The sequence below is a fragment of the Thamnophis elegans genome, chromosome Z (assembly GCF_009769535.1).
Source record: "Thamnophis elegans isolate rThaEle1 chromosome Z, rThaEle1.pri, whole genome shotgun sequence".
Classification (NCBI taxonomy): domain Eukaryota; kingdom Metazoa; phylum Chordata; class Lepidosauria; order Squamata; family Colubridae; genus Thamnophis; species Thamnophis elegans.
In genome coordinates, this window is record NC_045558.1 from 66173133 (window position 1) to 66190207 (window position 17075).

At 37.0% G+C, this 17075-nt stretch overlaps 1 protein-coding gene across 5 annotated transcripts in view; it reads left to right on the top strand.

The window, feature by feature from the left end:
• The window catches only part of BBS9 (Bardet-Biedl syndrome 9), a 347201-nt gene that overhangs the window by 162558 nt on the left and 167568 nt on the right, over positions 1-17075 (top strand). The window lies entirely within an intron of this gene.

Genomic DNA, 17075 nt, shown 5'->3' on the forward strand with positions numbered 1-17075 from the left:
CGCCTGTTGATCGCAAGGGGATGGCGGTCCGCTTAGCTGAATCCAGGGATACTTCTGGACAGGCAGGGAAGAAGCCTGCCATTAATGGCCGAACCGAAGCTCCAACAATTGGAAAAATAAGCGTTGAATTATACACTAGATCGGGGTAAACTAGATTATGCAATTTCTACCCAGATGTAAGTAAAATGTACTAAATTACCTTTGCTGAAAGAGAGAGGCTCCGATCACCATTTTATCTCCCTCCGGAAACGGCAAGGGACAGTTTTGGAGCAATTCAATTTGCCGATGAAGTGAAAGTAAAACAATAGCTAAATATTGCTTATCTGAGAGAAAGACTGGATTAACTATACTCTTAAAGACAGACTTAGGATATTCATTGCCAGTGGATCTTCTATTGTTGCTAAAACTTCTCTTAATTGTAGTGTCTGAAGACACTTTCTGCCTTTCATAATTATTCTTTTTCCGGATGCCATCTTGAGAGTGGATAGGAAAAAGAAGTAAGACTGCCATCTAGTGATCAAAAGTGGAATATACCAGAAGACACAAAGACTGCAGGGAGTGGTGGGAAGAGTATATTACTTTGAAAAATAAAACAACTGATGGAAGAGTACCATCTAGTGACCAAAGGTGGAACATGCAAGAAAGGAAATAGATTTAATAAAGAAGGGAGGGGAAATACTATCTTCAAAAATAAAACAGCTGAAGGCAAAGAATAAATTGAGGATTGTAGCCTGTTTTGGAAAATTTTGAGGAAGCAAGATTGGAACTGCAACAGCAATAGATGCTGGTGGATTATAAATATCTTGGATAACCTGGAACAGAAGGGAAAAGAACACCTTTATTATTGACAGCTGGTAAAACAGCAGGCCTTATGGATTATAAAAGCTAATGAAATTATAAAATATAAAAGTATATACTTACTGAACAGAAGGGAAAGACTATACTGGAGATATAGTGGGTATTTTTGGACCATTACAGCTAACTGATTCTGATTTGAGCTAACTCTTTTAAATTGATAAAACTCTGAAATGAATAATTGTTTGAACTTAGATTGCAAAAAAGTGGAGATGATATACTACTAGCTTATTGTGATATTTTGATACATGGATATTTGATATTATCATTATTGTGTACTGAGGTGGGAACATATTCATCATACTGGGATATTCTAAGTGATCAACTCTGGAGGGGTCTACATTTATAAGGAATAGTAGGGGTGGTGATAATATTGGCTAAAATAATTAATTGCTAAAATGTCGACTTTAAATATAGCAAAAATAGATAAAAAGGCATCTTCCATACCAGCCTCAACATCTTCCAGCCCCTCAAATCAGAGGTTGGTTGAAAGTGTTTTACAGCCAGAGAAAACCAATTCAACACAAAAGGAGGTATTACCATTATTACAGGCATTACAAGAATCTATGACCCAAAGTCATAATGAGATAAGGAAAGATATAGAAGATATAGAAGTGAGAAACGATACAGGAGAATTGAAAGAAAAAATTCAGTATATGGATGAAAAATTTGAGAACTTCTAACAAAGGATATTATAATGGATATTATAAAAAATGGAGGAGAAAACAGAATATATGGAAAAGAAAGTAGATTATTTAAATCAGCAACTGACACAAGCCAATAAAGAATTAATAAATACTGTGATAATGTTAGAGACAGAAAAGCTGATTATTATTTAAGATTTCAAAACATAGAAGAGGAGAAGACTTACCAGAGATAATGAAAGAACTGTTAGCTAAGGCATTAGGCATAGACAAACAGGAAATGGATATGGAGATGGACGAAACATTCAGGATCTATACCAATTACCTGACAAGATACAACCTTCCTAGGGAAGTACATGTAAAACTAGTTAAACTATCATTAAGGGATGAGATACTCTATAAGGCAAGAGATGAGCCAGTAGAATATAAAGGAAAATGGTGGTTGTGAAACAAATCCCTAGGAGAGTAAGGGATCTAAGAAAACAATGTCACTTTCTCACCACATAATGTAAACTTCAGGTGGCAGATTCCTAAAAGGATTTTAGTCACCTGGCAAGAAAAAAGGTTCTGATTAGACTAACTGGATAAGATGATGGATTTTTATGAAAATTACTTTAGAAGAGGAACAAGAAACGAGAGCCAAGAGTTACCAATAACAAGAGGAAGATACCCAAAACAGGCACAGGGGAAAAAGGAGAAAGAAGAAAGTCTAGAAAGAGAAGGAGCAATAGCAAAAGAAACAAGAGAAATAAGGGCAACTAGGACAATAAGTCTAGATATAAATAAATTATTGTAAGAAGAAATAAAGGTGTTATCAGTCAATATTAATGGGCTGAATTCACCAATAAAAAAAGATTTTTTTCTAAACTATTGAAAATAAATTTGGAGATAATAGTACTTCAAGAAGTGAACATTAAGAGACAACAATACAAATTATTGGAGTTTTCTAAATTGGGAAAGCTATTCATTACCACAGCAAACAAAAGAGAGGTGGCACTTTATGTTGACCAGGAACTCTTATCAAAATGATAGAAGAATTATCTATTCTGGATACAGGGAGAGAAATGAATCCTGGAAAAAAACAATATGCATTCTACACTAATATGCATAAATCCTGGTCCAGAATAGATATGATTTGGATGAATTCAGAATTAAGTGGAAATGTACAAGAAATTGAAATTGAACCAAATTTTTGGGTAGACCACAATCCAATAAAAATCAGTTGGAAGAAACAAAAGAAGAAAGCAAGGTGAACTTTAAATCAATTGATAATAAAAGATAAGGAATTCATACAGATGATGGAAAGAGACATGGGATATTTTAAAAAGGAAAATAGAAAGGAAGAGACCGCGTTATAGAACATGTGGGATACTGCCAAAGCAGTCATAAGGGATTGGCTATAACCTATATAGCACAGAAAAATAAAAAAGAAACAAAATCAAAAGACCTTAGAAGAAGAATATAAAGAATTTAAATTAAAATCACAAAAAGAATAACAAAGAATAGACTTAGAATAGAATGGAGCTGATTAGACATAAATTAAATCCTATAGGAAAGGATGAATTGGCACAACAAATAAAAAGAACAAAGCAAAATTTCTTTGAAATGTTAATAAACTGGGAAGATGGCTGACTTATAGATTGAAGAAAGAACAAAAGAATTGGATAATAAAACTACAGGATGAGGGAGGCACATTACATAGTCAACCTGAAAAGAAAAGAGATATAGTTCATGATTTTTATGAGAGATTATACAAATCTCACAAAATTAAAGAGAAAGAATAATACAGTATTTGGAGAAAGCCAATTTATCTAAAATCTCAGAAATGGTAAAGAATAGGCTGGAGGGAAGGATATCAATGTCAGAGCTAACAATTGCAATTAAAAAGCAAAAAAAGAAACCCTAAACAATAAAACTCCTGAACCAGATGGTCTATCAGTAGAAATATATAAAGAATTAGAAGACATCTTGAGTTTGTCAATGCTAGAAGTACACAAGTGCTAATGGAAGCTAAAATTCTGAACACATGGAAAGAGGCTTATATTACTCTGATCCCAAAAGAGGATTCGGACATAACCCAAATAAAAAAATATAGACTGATTTCATTATTAAACACAGATTATAAAATTTTTCATCAATAATTTTTGAAAGATTAAAAAGCTTTTTAAATGAAGTCATCCACACAGATCAAAACGGGTTTTTACCTAAGAGACAAATTAGAAATAGTGTTAGAATAATTATGGATGTATTAGAATATTATGAAATACATAATGATAAACAACTAATGTTAATATTCCTGGATGCGTAGAAAGCATTTAATAATATAAATTGGCAATTTATGTTGTAATAATTAAGTCTTATGGAATTTGGTGGAAAATTTATGAATATGATAAAAGCAATTTACACTCAACAGAATGCAAAAGTATTGATTAATGGAGATGTGACAGAAAGTTTTAGTATACAAAAATGTACAAGGCAAAGTTGTCCCCTCTCCCCATTACTATTTATTTTAACATTAGAAGTATTGACCAGAAATATAAGACAAGTCGCAGAGATAAAAGGAATGGAAATTAGAAACAAAAAATATAAGCTACAGGCTTTTGCTGATGATTTAGTATTTATATTTGAAGAACCCATAGAAAGTGGTCCTAAATTGATAAAGAAAATTGAGGAATATGGAGAAGTGGCCGGGATGAAAATAAACAAACATAAAACCAAGGTTTTAGTCAAAAATCTCGCCAACAAATAGGAAAAGGAATTGACAGAAAAAATATGGTTTACACATAGAAAACCATGTTAAATACCTTGGAATTTTCTTAACAGCAAGGTGTGGAATCAAAGAGGACAATAATACAAAGCTAATACAACAAATTAAATAGATTTGGAAAGATAGAAGAATTTACAGTTATCAATGATAGGGAGAATTGCAGTTGTGAAAAATTAATATATTACCAAAACTACTTTTTTTTAATTCCAAACCATACCAGTAAAATTAGAAAATAAATTTTTGGATGAAATAAATGAAATGACTTTGAAGTATATTTGGCAAGGAAAAAAATCAAGAATAAAATTGAAATTACTATAGACTCCAGTAATAACGGTGATTCTGGGCTCCCAGACTGGGAATTATAATATCAGGCCGCTGCCCTCACCTGGCTGAAAGATTGGGTAAATTTACATAACAGAAGACTATTCTTATTAGAAGGACATGACTTGCAATTAGGCTGGCATGCCTTCCTCTGGTATGGCAGAAATATGGCGCCCAAATATTTCCAAAGGCATTATGTGAGAGCACGTTGCTTAACATTTGGGGGTGGGGGAGAAACACTACAACATCATAGAGAAGTACCAGTCTGGCTCTCTCCATTGTAGGCAATAATATATCCGAATCTTATAAATTGGGGAAAATTGTATGTTACAAGGATCTTTTAGATGAAAGTGGTGATCTTAAATCCAGAAATTGCAGAGTAAGGGTATGGACTTATCCTGGTAGCTGTATTTTCAGATCCAATCAAGGCATGAAAAAGATGTTAAATTATGGGGTGTAAATAAAGAACAAACAGCATTGAATAAAATTTTAATGGGAATGGATGAAAAATCGATTAATGTCTGTGTATGTGTGTTTGTGTGTGTGTGTGTATGTACAGTGGGGCAAAAAAGTATTTAGTCAGCCACCAATTGTGCAAGTTCTCCCACTTAAAAAGATGAGAGAGGCCTGTAATTGACATCATAGGTAGACCTCAACTATGAGAGACAAAATGAGAAAACAAATCCAGACAATCACATTGTCTGATTTGGAAAGAATTTTTTTGCAAATTATGGTGGAAAATAAGTATTTGGTCAATATCAAAAGTTCATCTCAATACTGTGTTATATATCCTTTGTGGGCAATGACAGAGGTCAAATGTTGTCTGTAAGTCTTCACAAAGTTGGCACACACTGTTGCTGGCATGTTGGCCCATTCCTCCATGCAGATCTCCTCTAGAGCAGTGATGTTTTGGGGTTGTCGCTGGGCAACACGGACTTTCAACTCCCTCCAAAGGTTTTCTATGGGGTTGAGATCTGGAGACTGGCTAGGCGACTCCAGGACCTTGAAATGCTTCTTACAAAGCCACTCCTTCATTGCCTGGGTGGTGTGTTTGGGATCATTGTCCTGCTGAAAGACCAAGCGACATTTCATCTTCAATGCCCTTGCTGATGAAAGGAGGTTTGCACTCAAAATCTCACAATACATTCATTCTTTCCTGTACATGGATCAGTCGTCCTGGTCCCTTTGCTGAGAAACAGCCCCAAAGCATGATGTTGCCACCCCCGTGCTTCACAGTAGGTATGGTGTTCTTTGGATGCAACTCAGCATTCTCTCTCCTCCAAACATGACGAGTTGTGTTTCTACCAAACAGTTCTACTTTGGTTTCATCTGACCATATGACATTCTCCCAATCCTCTTCTGGATCATCCAAATGCTCTCTAGCAAACTTCAGACGGGCCCGGACATGTACTGGCTTAAGCAGGGGGACACGTCTGGCACTGCAGGATCTGAGTCCCTGGCAGCATAGTGTGTTACTGATGGTAGCCTATGTTACGTTGGTCCCAGCTCTCTGCAGGTCATTCACTAGGTCCCACCATGTGGTTCTGGGATTTTTGCTCACCGTTCTTGTGATCATTTTGATCCCATGGGGTGAGATCTTGTGTGGAGCCCCAGATCGAGGGAAATTATCAGTGGTCTTATATGTCTTCCATTTTCTAATTATTGCTCCCACAGTTGATTTCTTCACACCAAGCTGCTTGCCTATTGTAGATTCAGTCTTCCCAGCCTGGTGCAGGTCTACAATTTTGTTTCTGGTGTCCTTCGACAGCTCTTTGGTCTTCACCATAGTGGAGTTTGGAGTGTGGCTGTTTGAGGTTGTGGACAGGTGTCTTTTATACTACTAACAAGTTCAAACAGATGCCATTAATACAGGTAATGAGTGGAGGACAGGGGAGCCTCTTAAAGAAGAAGTTACAGGTCTGTGAGAGCCAGAAATCTTGCTTGTTTGTAGGTGACCAAATACTTATTTTCCACCATAATTTGCAAAAAATGTGATTGTCTGGATTTGTTTTCTCATTTTGTCTCTCATAGTTGAGGTCTACCTATGATGTCAATTACAGGCCTCTCTCATCTTTTTAAGTGGGAGAACTTGCACAATTGGTGGCTGACTAAATACTTTTTTGCCCCATTGTATCTGTATCTGTGTATACACACACACACACACACACACAGAGACACACACACACATACTCTGAACTATAAAATGGAGAAAGAGATAGTTAAAGAAACGATGATTGCCTGGGCAAAGAATTTCAGATACAATATAGAATTAGAAAAATGGTTAAAAATTTGGGAGAGAAACTAAAAGCTGATGGTGGCCTATAAAGAAAACCTCTATCGGACTTCCGGGGAGGGGTTACTGATGGGAGCAGCTCATTATATCTGCCACCGAATTCCTGGTCGCATTATCGGTCAGATGATCATCCATCAGACATCTGGCAGTTTGTTTACCTTATTCTTCAGGAAAAGAAGATAAGGTGAGCCGTTTTGCTGAGCAAAGTGCCATCCGATTCTCACAGTTTGTGTCTGCGAGGGGGGGAAGGCCAGCTGAGGACAGAATTGTGTCCGTGCCGGGAATTCCAGCTGCGATTTGCAGTGCGAAGCAAGCTCTCTCTTCCTCAGAACAAAACTTGATTTATCTGAGTCCAAGGCAAGCAGGACTGGTACATGTGAGCCCCTAATTGTTTGTTTAAATCTTAGCTTCATTTTTACAAGACCTTCTTCCGATAACTTAACTAGTAAAGAGATAGTTAAAATGGCGCCGAGCTCGCTGAGCTGCTTTGTAACACTGTTTATGTTTTGAATTTCTATGGAGTTTTAAAACTTCAAGGGAAAGGAGTGATTTATCACTTCACTTCACAGCTGTGGCCAGCAGAGTTTTATTAATTGGTTGAAAAAGAAACTTGGAATGGCCTCTAAGCCAAATCTTACTTTAAAGATGCCCCCTCTGGCTCCTAAAGGTTCGGGCACATCGCCCACACCTGGCACAAAACTGCAGTCTCTGCCTCTCACATCTCCTATAGGCGACCCACTAACGAAAGAATTCTTCCTGAAGGAGCTGGCCGAGGCTTTTAATACTCAGGCAATTAAGGTGGAATCAAAATTCAAAGAACTCAAAGAAGGGCTCAAAGAAGAGATATCCGTGGCGCATAAGGAGCTGTCTGATAAACTTGAGACCCAGGTTTCCAAAATCAGAGACGATATGTTGGGGATTGTAAGTTAACTTTGGGGTAACTTTGATTGGCAAATTGATAAAGCTTATCGCGCTAATTCCTGGCTGGCGAAGCAGAAGCAGCTTCCACGGGACATTGTGATATATTTTACTACAAGAGACATTAGGAATATGATAGAGTCCTATAAAACTAAGCTTCAAATTGGGGGTCAGGAATTGACCATTTTGAAAGAGATACCATCTCAAATTCTAAGATCCAGGAAAGACTATGCTTTTTTAGTTGAAGAGCTTAGAAATCGCCAGATACAGTTTAGATGGGATGCACCATCTGGCCTAGCACTCACATTCGAGAGGCAAAGATACCGTCTTAATTCAGTATGGAAAGCTCGAGATTTTTATCATAATATTTTGAAGGCTGGACATCCCGCACCATCTGGACCTAGAGAAAGAGCACAAGAAGGACAAGATAGACAGCAAACTACACAATTACCAGATAAGATGGATCACCTCTCTCTCTTAGAAGCACAAGGAGCCATGGAACAAAGACCAAACCATATGACTACCAGACGAATGGAGCAACAATCCAAAATGCAACAATCCCAACAATCACTTGCCATCGGTCAAGAAGCTACAGTAACCAGTCTAGAAGCAGTGGGAGGAGCCAGGCCAAAGGTTAAACTTCAAGTTATCCAGGAGGCTCTAAAAAAAGCTTCAGGAACCAAAGATGACAACTAAGCTTCTAACATGGAACGTCAACAGATTGAACTCTCCACAGAAGAGAAAGAAGATATTCCATTATCTTAAACAGTTCAAGAATGATATAATTTGCTTGCAAGAAACTCATATTAGATCAACTGATCACAAATATTTGATTAATACAAGACTTGGTCAACATTTTATAGCTTCTGCTACGGAAAAGAAAAATGGTATAGTTAAATACTTAAGAAAAGACATGAAAGCTGAACTAATCGAAGCAGATCCCCATGGAAGATACATCACATTAGATCTGGTATTGGAAGGGAAAAGGACATTGATATTGGGAATATATGCTCCTAATCAACAACAAGATGGATTTTATAGAAAGCTTCATGCTAAATTAGTACAGTGGGATTATAGGTCTTGCATACTACTGGGCGACTGGAATGGTGTTGTGGATACTAAGAAAGATAAGAAGGTTTCCCGCCCAAATACTCAAATGCGAGCAAAACTACCTAAGTCCTTTTTCGATATGATGGATGACTTCGAATTGAGAGATATTTGGCGAGAAAGAAATGCAGAAGAATATGACTTTACCTTCTTCTCTGATAGACATCAATCCTTTTTTAGGATCGATTTTATATTAATTACTAATGATTTGCTTTCCAGGGTGAAGAAGACAAAGATCTCAGCTAGAGTTTTATCAGATCATAACCCAGTTTGGATGGAGTTGGGAGGGGTGGCACATGCAAGAAGGTCTTGGAGATTGAATGAAAATTTATTCAGATATGAAAAGTATATTAATGATTGTAAAAATTGCTAACAGAATACTTTGTTTTTAATATGAATAAGGGTACACCTATGGAAATTGTATGGGATGCAAGTAAAGCGTATATGAGAGGAGTTTTGATAAACATAAATAGATTACGTAGACATAAACAAAGGGTAAAACGAACAGAACTGGAAGATGAAATCAGGAAGAAAGAGCTAGAGTTAACTTTAAATCCAGGAGATACAAAGATTAAAGAAGCAATTACTATATTAAAGGCCCAATTTAACAAGTTGATCTCAGATCAGGTAGCTACTAGTTTGTTATACGCAAAACATAATACCTTTTGTAATGCAAATAAATCTGGCAGATGGTTAGCATATCAGATTAGGAAAAAACAAAACTCTCGAAACATAACTAAATTGGTCTATAGAGGGAAGGAAGTGTTCCAACAGGATGAGATTCAAAAGGCTTTCCAGGAATTTTTTACAGAGCTGTATAAGGGTGATAAAATTAATGGCCTAGATATAGAGAGATACCTAGACAAAGAGAAAATACCCATAGTTAAAGAAGAGCAGAGGCAAAAATTGAATCAACCAATAACTTTGGGGAAAATTCTACAGGTAATTAAGCAGTTAAAGGCAGGGAGGGCACCAGGCACAGATGGCTTGACAGTGGCTTACTATAAAAATCTACAGTTAGAAATGGTAGAACCTCTTAAGGAATTATTTAATAAGATTCAAACGGAAGGTAAGGTACCCCCATTTGGAAGACAGCTTTTATATCCCTGATACCCAAAGAAAACCAAGATATTACTCAACCCAAAAACTATAGACCTATCTCATTACTTAATGTAGATTATAAAAGCTTTACTAAAATACTAGCAAATAGGTTAATGTTGATTATTCAACAATTGATACACAGTGATCAAACAGGCTTTATTCAAGAGAGACAAATGAAAAGTAACGTAAGACTAATTATTAATGCACTAGAATACTTGGGAAAGAACAATCAAATTCCTGCCGCGTTCATATTTTTGGATGCTGAGAAAGCCTTTGATCGAGTTAATTGGCAATTTTGCAGTTGAAAACACTGCAAAAAATGCAAATAGGAGAAAGATTTTTACAATCAATCAAAGCAATATATCAACAGCAAACGGCTCAAATTATAGTCAATGGAAGTTTAACAGACTCTTTATTGATTAGGCAGCAAGAATACAGAGTGCGTGCTTTTGCGGATGACGTGGTTATAATATTGGATCAACCGCAGGAATCTAGTATGATCTTAATGAATACGATTAACCAATATGGTCAAGTGTCTGGCTTTAAAATAAATCTAGGGAAAACAAAAATACTAGCTATAAATATGAATACTAAACAAAAGGAAGAACTAGGAGGAATGATAGGATGTGAAACAGTTAAAAAGGTCAAATATCTGGGAGTTAATATTTCAACCTCAAATAGGAAATTATATAAGTATAATTATGAACCACTTTGGCATAGTATACAGACAGAGATGAAAAAATGGGACAAGTTGCAGTTATCTTTGTTGGGAAGAATAGCAGCAGTGAAAATGAATATCTTACCCAAATTTTTATTTCTTTTCCAAATGTTACCTATACTTAAAAAAGATGCGAATCTGTTAGAATGGCAGAAGGGTATTAATAAATTTGTATGGGCAGGAAAGAAGCCGAGAGTGAAGTTACATAGCACAAAAACAGGATAGAATTACTTACAGACAGCTTCTTATCCTAGAAAGGGGTATATTACAACTAAAACCCTTAGATGTATTAAAAGAGGAAAAGGTAATTCAAACATGGTTCCAGTATGGGCAGTTACAGGCCAGGTGGAAAATAGATCAAAAAATTGGTTTCATGCAAGTCGAGGATAATCTATTTAAACAAATAAGAGATCAAAGTTTAATGCATATAAAGAGGATATACAATGTATTAGTACAGATGGATTCCGAAACAGAATTAGTTAAAGATTGTATGATAAAGTGGGCTCAAAATATTGAAGAACCAATAATGCTGGATACATGGGAAAGAATTTGGGTAAGAAATGTGAAATTTACACAAGCCCAAAACCTGAGAGAAAATTTTTACAAGATGTTCTATAGATGGCATTTGGCTCCTAAAAAGTTGGCTTCTATGTACTCGAATTTTCAACCCAAATGTTGGAGATGTGGTTCTCTCGATGCTACATATTTCCATATATGGTGGACTTGCCAAAAGGTTAAGGCATTTTGGATAAAAATATGGTGGATTATGCAAAATATTCTTTAAAAAAGGATAAAGTTTACTCTTCAGTTATTTTTGTTAGGTATAATTACTGACTGTACAGTGGTAGAGATTGACTTGATTCTGCATTTAATAACGGCAGCAAGACTGTTGGTGGTGCAATACTGGAAGAAGGAAGACTTGCCTACAATTCAAGAATTTTCATTGAAAGTCACAAATTTAGCCGAGATGGCTAAAATATTGGCATATCTTAAAGACCACTTAAATGAGAGATATAAACGAGACTGGAAAAAATGGATTGATTATATACAACATAAATATAGGACTAAGAAATTCCAGAAAGCCTATGCTTAAGATCAGGAATGATTTAAATTGTTTAAAGTTAGTTTAGCAAGGAGGAGCTAAGTTCAATGTAAAGATGTTATTAATTTCTTATTCTTTTTCCCCCCAATATATCTTAGACTGTGTTTGTTTAAAATCTATACCGTGTACGGGTTCTGGGAAGTTGGGGGGGTAGGTTGTGGGGGAGGGTGGGGGGTTGGGATATATATCAGGTTAGATGAGATGTGTTAGATCTCAATGTAATTTGACCACATGTATACTGTTTTTTTTCTTTATTTTATATTCTCATTACTATTATTATTACTACTTTTTCTTTAAAAATAGGATAGGCTAAGCATATTGACATGTAGTGGAAATACACCAAGGAGAGGAGGAGTGGGAAAGAAGAAAGATGGGGAGAGAAGGATAGGAGAGAGGGTAAGGGGGAAGATGAGAAGGATAAGGAGGAGTGGATTGTAGAGAGAGGAGCAGTAGAAAGGGAGGGGAAGTAGAGTAGAAAAGGAGGATGGAGGGAAGATAGAAAGTTGGAGGGTGGTAGAAGAAAGAGGTGTATGGAGAGCAGAAGAGCTATAATGGATTTCTATTTTGCGGAGGGCATTGTTGACAAAAGGAACTGATGTAATTAGTATTTAATACTATATGATATGGGCTCTCCATAGTATACATGTGAGTGTGTGTTATGAAAATGAAAATGGAAATAAAAAATTTAAACAAAAAAAAGAAAACCTCTACAAATGTTTTTATAGGTGGCATTTGCTACCTTCAAGACCAGCTTAAAATGTATAAGAACTCCGCCAAATGCTGGAAATGTAATCAGATTCCAGGAACACACATGTGGTGGACGTGTAAGAAAGCAATGAATTACTGGGAAAAAATTCATAATTGGTTAGAAATTATAACTGCAACATATTGAGTTCAAACCAGAAACATGCCTTTTAGGTATACTGTCAGAAAGTTATAACAAAGCAATCATATAGTTAGTGTTACATATATTGATGGCAGCAAGAATCATATATGCTAAATAATGGGAAAATGCGAACACCGAACATAATTAGGAAAATTTGGGATTGTGCTGAAATGGATAGATTAACCTTAAAAATTAAAGATAAAGAAGATTTGAAATATTATAGGACATGGAATAAATTTTATAGATAGAAACAAGAGGTATAAGAGGGAAGTTGACAAATGTCAATAACTGTTAGCATGGAAAATAAAGATGCTATAGAATTATGGATATAGTATGGAAAAATTGTAAATAGGCTAATGTAAGTAGAAATTTAGTTAAAGATCCTTTTCTTTTTTTCCTTTGGTTGTATTATTATAATTACTGTAAATATATTATTGTTATAGTTCTTAGCTTGTTAAGTATGTTAAGATTTGCTATTGATTTTTCTTTGCCTTTGCTTTGTTTGTAATTGTTATCCAGACATTGCACTGTCTTTTCCATAAAGTATTTATATAAAAAAAGAACATTTGCTAAGCAACCAGCCATTAAGCGAGGACCACTTGTATTTGGTTTGCCTTAAGGGTTCAGCGTTGTATGGAATCTGGTTTCCTTGAAATCCTTGTAGGGGGAACTAGGATCATGCCCACCGTTTTTTGGAAAGTTGCTGTCTCACATGAACAGTTAGTCCTCAACTTACAACCACAATCGAGTCCAAACTATTTTATACTTAAAACAGTAATAAGGGCAAATAAATGATGTTGAGTTGGCCATGCCCACCAGTCACAAGGCCACCTATCCATGCCCACAGAACCAGTAGTAAAAAATTTTTTGAATCCCACCACTTCATACATAGTAGTATGGTGTTTATTCCTTTTAAGGTAGCAACGGGGGTAGAATTTGTACCCATGCCAGAATACCTTAGGGAACCCCTGTAGTCAGTAAGTTTGACTGAATGGGTAGGTTCCCTCCAAAGTGCCCAAGAAAGCGTGAAGAAAGCATTAGCTAAAGCAACTGAGAGTCAGAAAATCCAGGCAGACAAGCGATCACCCCAGGAGAAATTTCATAGAAGGGACAAAATGTATCTGTCTATAAAGTACCTAAAATTAAGGCTACCTTATAAAAAGCAAGGGCTGAAATACACAGGGCCTTTCCTTATTTCATAAACCCTGGTCATAAACCCAATCACAGTGGAACTCAGGTTACCCCCTACATTGGGAAAAGTGCACCCAGTGTTCCATTATAGTTTGCTTAAGCTGCTGGTGGGATCCAGGCTAAGACCAGTGGCAAAAAAGGTTACAGGTCCCATAATAATGGGATGGGTGGGTTGAAAAGCATTATGAAATTAAACGAATATTGGATTCCAGACTAAATGGGAAAACTCCAGTACTTAGTACAATGGAAGGGTTACCCAATGTCAGAAGCACAGTGGGTTAAAGCCCAGAATATGAAGGTGGACCAGGTCGTAAGGAAATTCCATGAAAAGTATTCCCAAAAGCCCAGAGTCCCTTCCTAGTGGGGTTGGGAAGCCCTGATGTAATTAATATGTGTTTACTATTTTTCAGGTACCTTTCACATGCTGGGAGGGAGGGAGGTGTCCAACTGAAAGTCAAAGCGAGATAATGCTGTTTCAGCCATTTTCACTTCTTAGCTTGCCACAGAACCAGGGGGGGAAGGAAGATTAGATTTCAGGAGACAACAAGAAAATTGTCCCATGGGAAGCAAGGTCATCTAACCAGATGGTTGACGAAGACTTGGACAGGTTTCTGTAACAACACCTAGATACCTAACTGGACAACATGACCTGCACTAATAGAAAGAAGGGAAGGAACTATTATTTAACGATGTGAAAATCGTGGGAATTAAGTAGAATTTGCTTTCAATATGTGCCGAAGATGTACTCAATAAAGTTTTGCATAATGAGATTGGATCATCGCGACAGTGCTTGCTTGCCTGGGTTTGTCAGTTGGGACGTTGACATTTTGTTTATTAGATCATTGTCTAGATTGTGGCTCTTTCTCCTGCTTCTCAAGCTTATTGTGATGGATTGTATCAATGAAGGGGGTGGTAATGTGATAGTGTATTGCATTACAATGAAGTGGCTTAAGATTTAAGATAGTCACTACTTATAATCACCCAAGATATATCTGTAAAGATGAGTGTAGTATAAGTTTTCACCTGGCAAGATTTTGTCTATTCGATATAAGCAGATAAAATACTTAACTTTTGATCTATGTTGTCCTTGGACAGAGCCTGACAGTTATATTTATATCCATTAATATTAGACCATAACCTTTTTCTTAATAAATTGTAACAATATTTGATGGTGGTGCCACTATCAGATGAACCATATCCAATACATGATATTTAATGGGTCTATGTCCACATGGAGGAAAATATAAAATAGGGTTTTCAGAACTCTATCTTGCCCTAAATTCCTTATGAAGTTTACCATCTTCATAAGGAATTTTTTTTTGGTGTGGGGGGGGGGGGGAGATAAAAATGATGTTCAGAAAATTTGGCAGGCCCAAAGCAGAGGAAAAGCAGGTTGTTAATATTTAAGAAGACAACTTAAGATTCCAAAAAATCTTGATAGGTTTGAACTGGATTCCTCCAATAAAATGTTGTCCAGCAATGTGCTATAATTGCCGAAAGAACTAATGCAGTTTTGGATTGAACCAGTAGCAGAATAAAGGTCGTCCTCAATTATAGTCATTTATTTTTGATTTGTTATAAGTTATGAAAGCACTTGACAAGGGGGATTTATGATCAGTCCTTGAGCTTTTAACTATCAAGCTTTCTGCAGTGACATGATTATCATTTGTGATAAGCAAAATCAATGGAGAACAGGAGTGGGATTCTGTGGGCGTAGCTTTGGGGTCATGTGATTTAGTGGGCATGGCCAACTCAACATGAGTGATGTCGAGATGGCCATGCCCACTCAGTCACATGACTCCCACCAAGCCATGCTCGCAGAAAAGGCAGCTCCTGCAGCCTGTCCTTTTATGGTCTCCCCTCTCCCCTCATGTAGAAGTACTTTAAAGGGATACTGCAGTCTGGCTGCCTTCCAAGGAACTCTGCCACAATGCCATCCCTCTGGCACAGCAGGGTGTTCTCCTGGCCGGGTCTGCCAATGGGGTGCAGCTGCTCACATGCATCAGCAGGCAATGGGGTGTGCATGTGTGGCTGGCGTGAGGAACAGGAGGCGATGGGAGCGACAGGACTTCAGGCCTCTTTTTCGGCCTGTAGTTTTCAATGCAAGAAGCCTCCCAGCCCCCACCTCTTTGCCAGATCAAACCAAGCTGGCAGCATCAGCTGCAGATTTCTTGTACCGAAAAGTACCGACCTCTGCTTTTCAAACACGCCAAAAAAGAGCTTCAGTTTCCATCATTGTCACCATCCTGTTCTTCCGGTGCAGCAGGCATGGGGTGGGCATGTGTGGCCGGCACAAAGAACAGGGTGGCGACAGCAGGACTGAAGCTCTTTTTTGGCACATTTGAGAAGCGGAGGTCAGTAGTTTTCAGTGCAAGAAGGTAGCTCGGTTCTGGCTGGTAAAGAGGTGGCAGCTGTGAGGCTTCTTGCACTAGGTGGGGGGCAGGGGGGCCATTACTGGTTCGGTGAACCAGGTCAAATTTCCCATACCGGTTTGCCCAAACCAGTGTGAATTAGCTGAACAGGTTGTAAGTTGCTCCTGTTCCCTCCACTTTCTCTCCCAGTGAATTTCTGGGTGGCAAGTGGATCTTATATTCTGCAGTGCCTGGCTTTGCATTTTTGCCCATATATAAGCCAAATCACATGCCTACCTGCATTTGCATCTATTTGCAGCATCTGCCTGCACACACTATTAAGTTGAAGTCATGCAAGCTCCATTTCTGGAGGGTTTCAATAAAAAGTTGGATATCTATTTGCCCAGGATAAGAAGAGGCTTCCAGTACTAAATGACCTCCAAAATCATTTCCAGCCCTATGATTCTATGAATTCTGCTTTTAATGCAAATCAATCTACTTTTGTATTTTTCCTGTTGCAATTTTTAAAAAGAAAAATTGAATCAATATAATATTAACTTTACTGCGCAAATTTTCATTAGCCTTCACATGCAATTATTTTGTCAATAGTTTTATAAAATATAAGCAAAGACTTTCATGCTATTTTCTGTAACATCTGATTCATGAAGAATCCCTAAATTCACTGCTGACAGAACCCATGTAAGAATTATTTTATACTCCCGATCTGTAAAATTGAGCTAGTTAGTTTTTGAACTGCTTGGGGAATCCCATTTCTAGATTTAATATAAATAATGTGTTTATAAAAAAAAGGATCACTGATT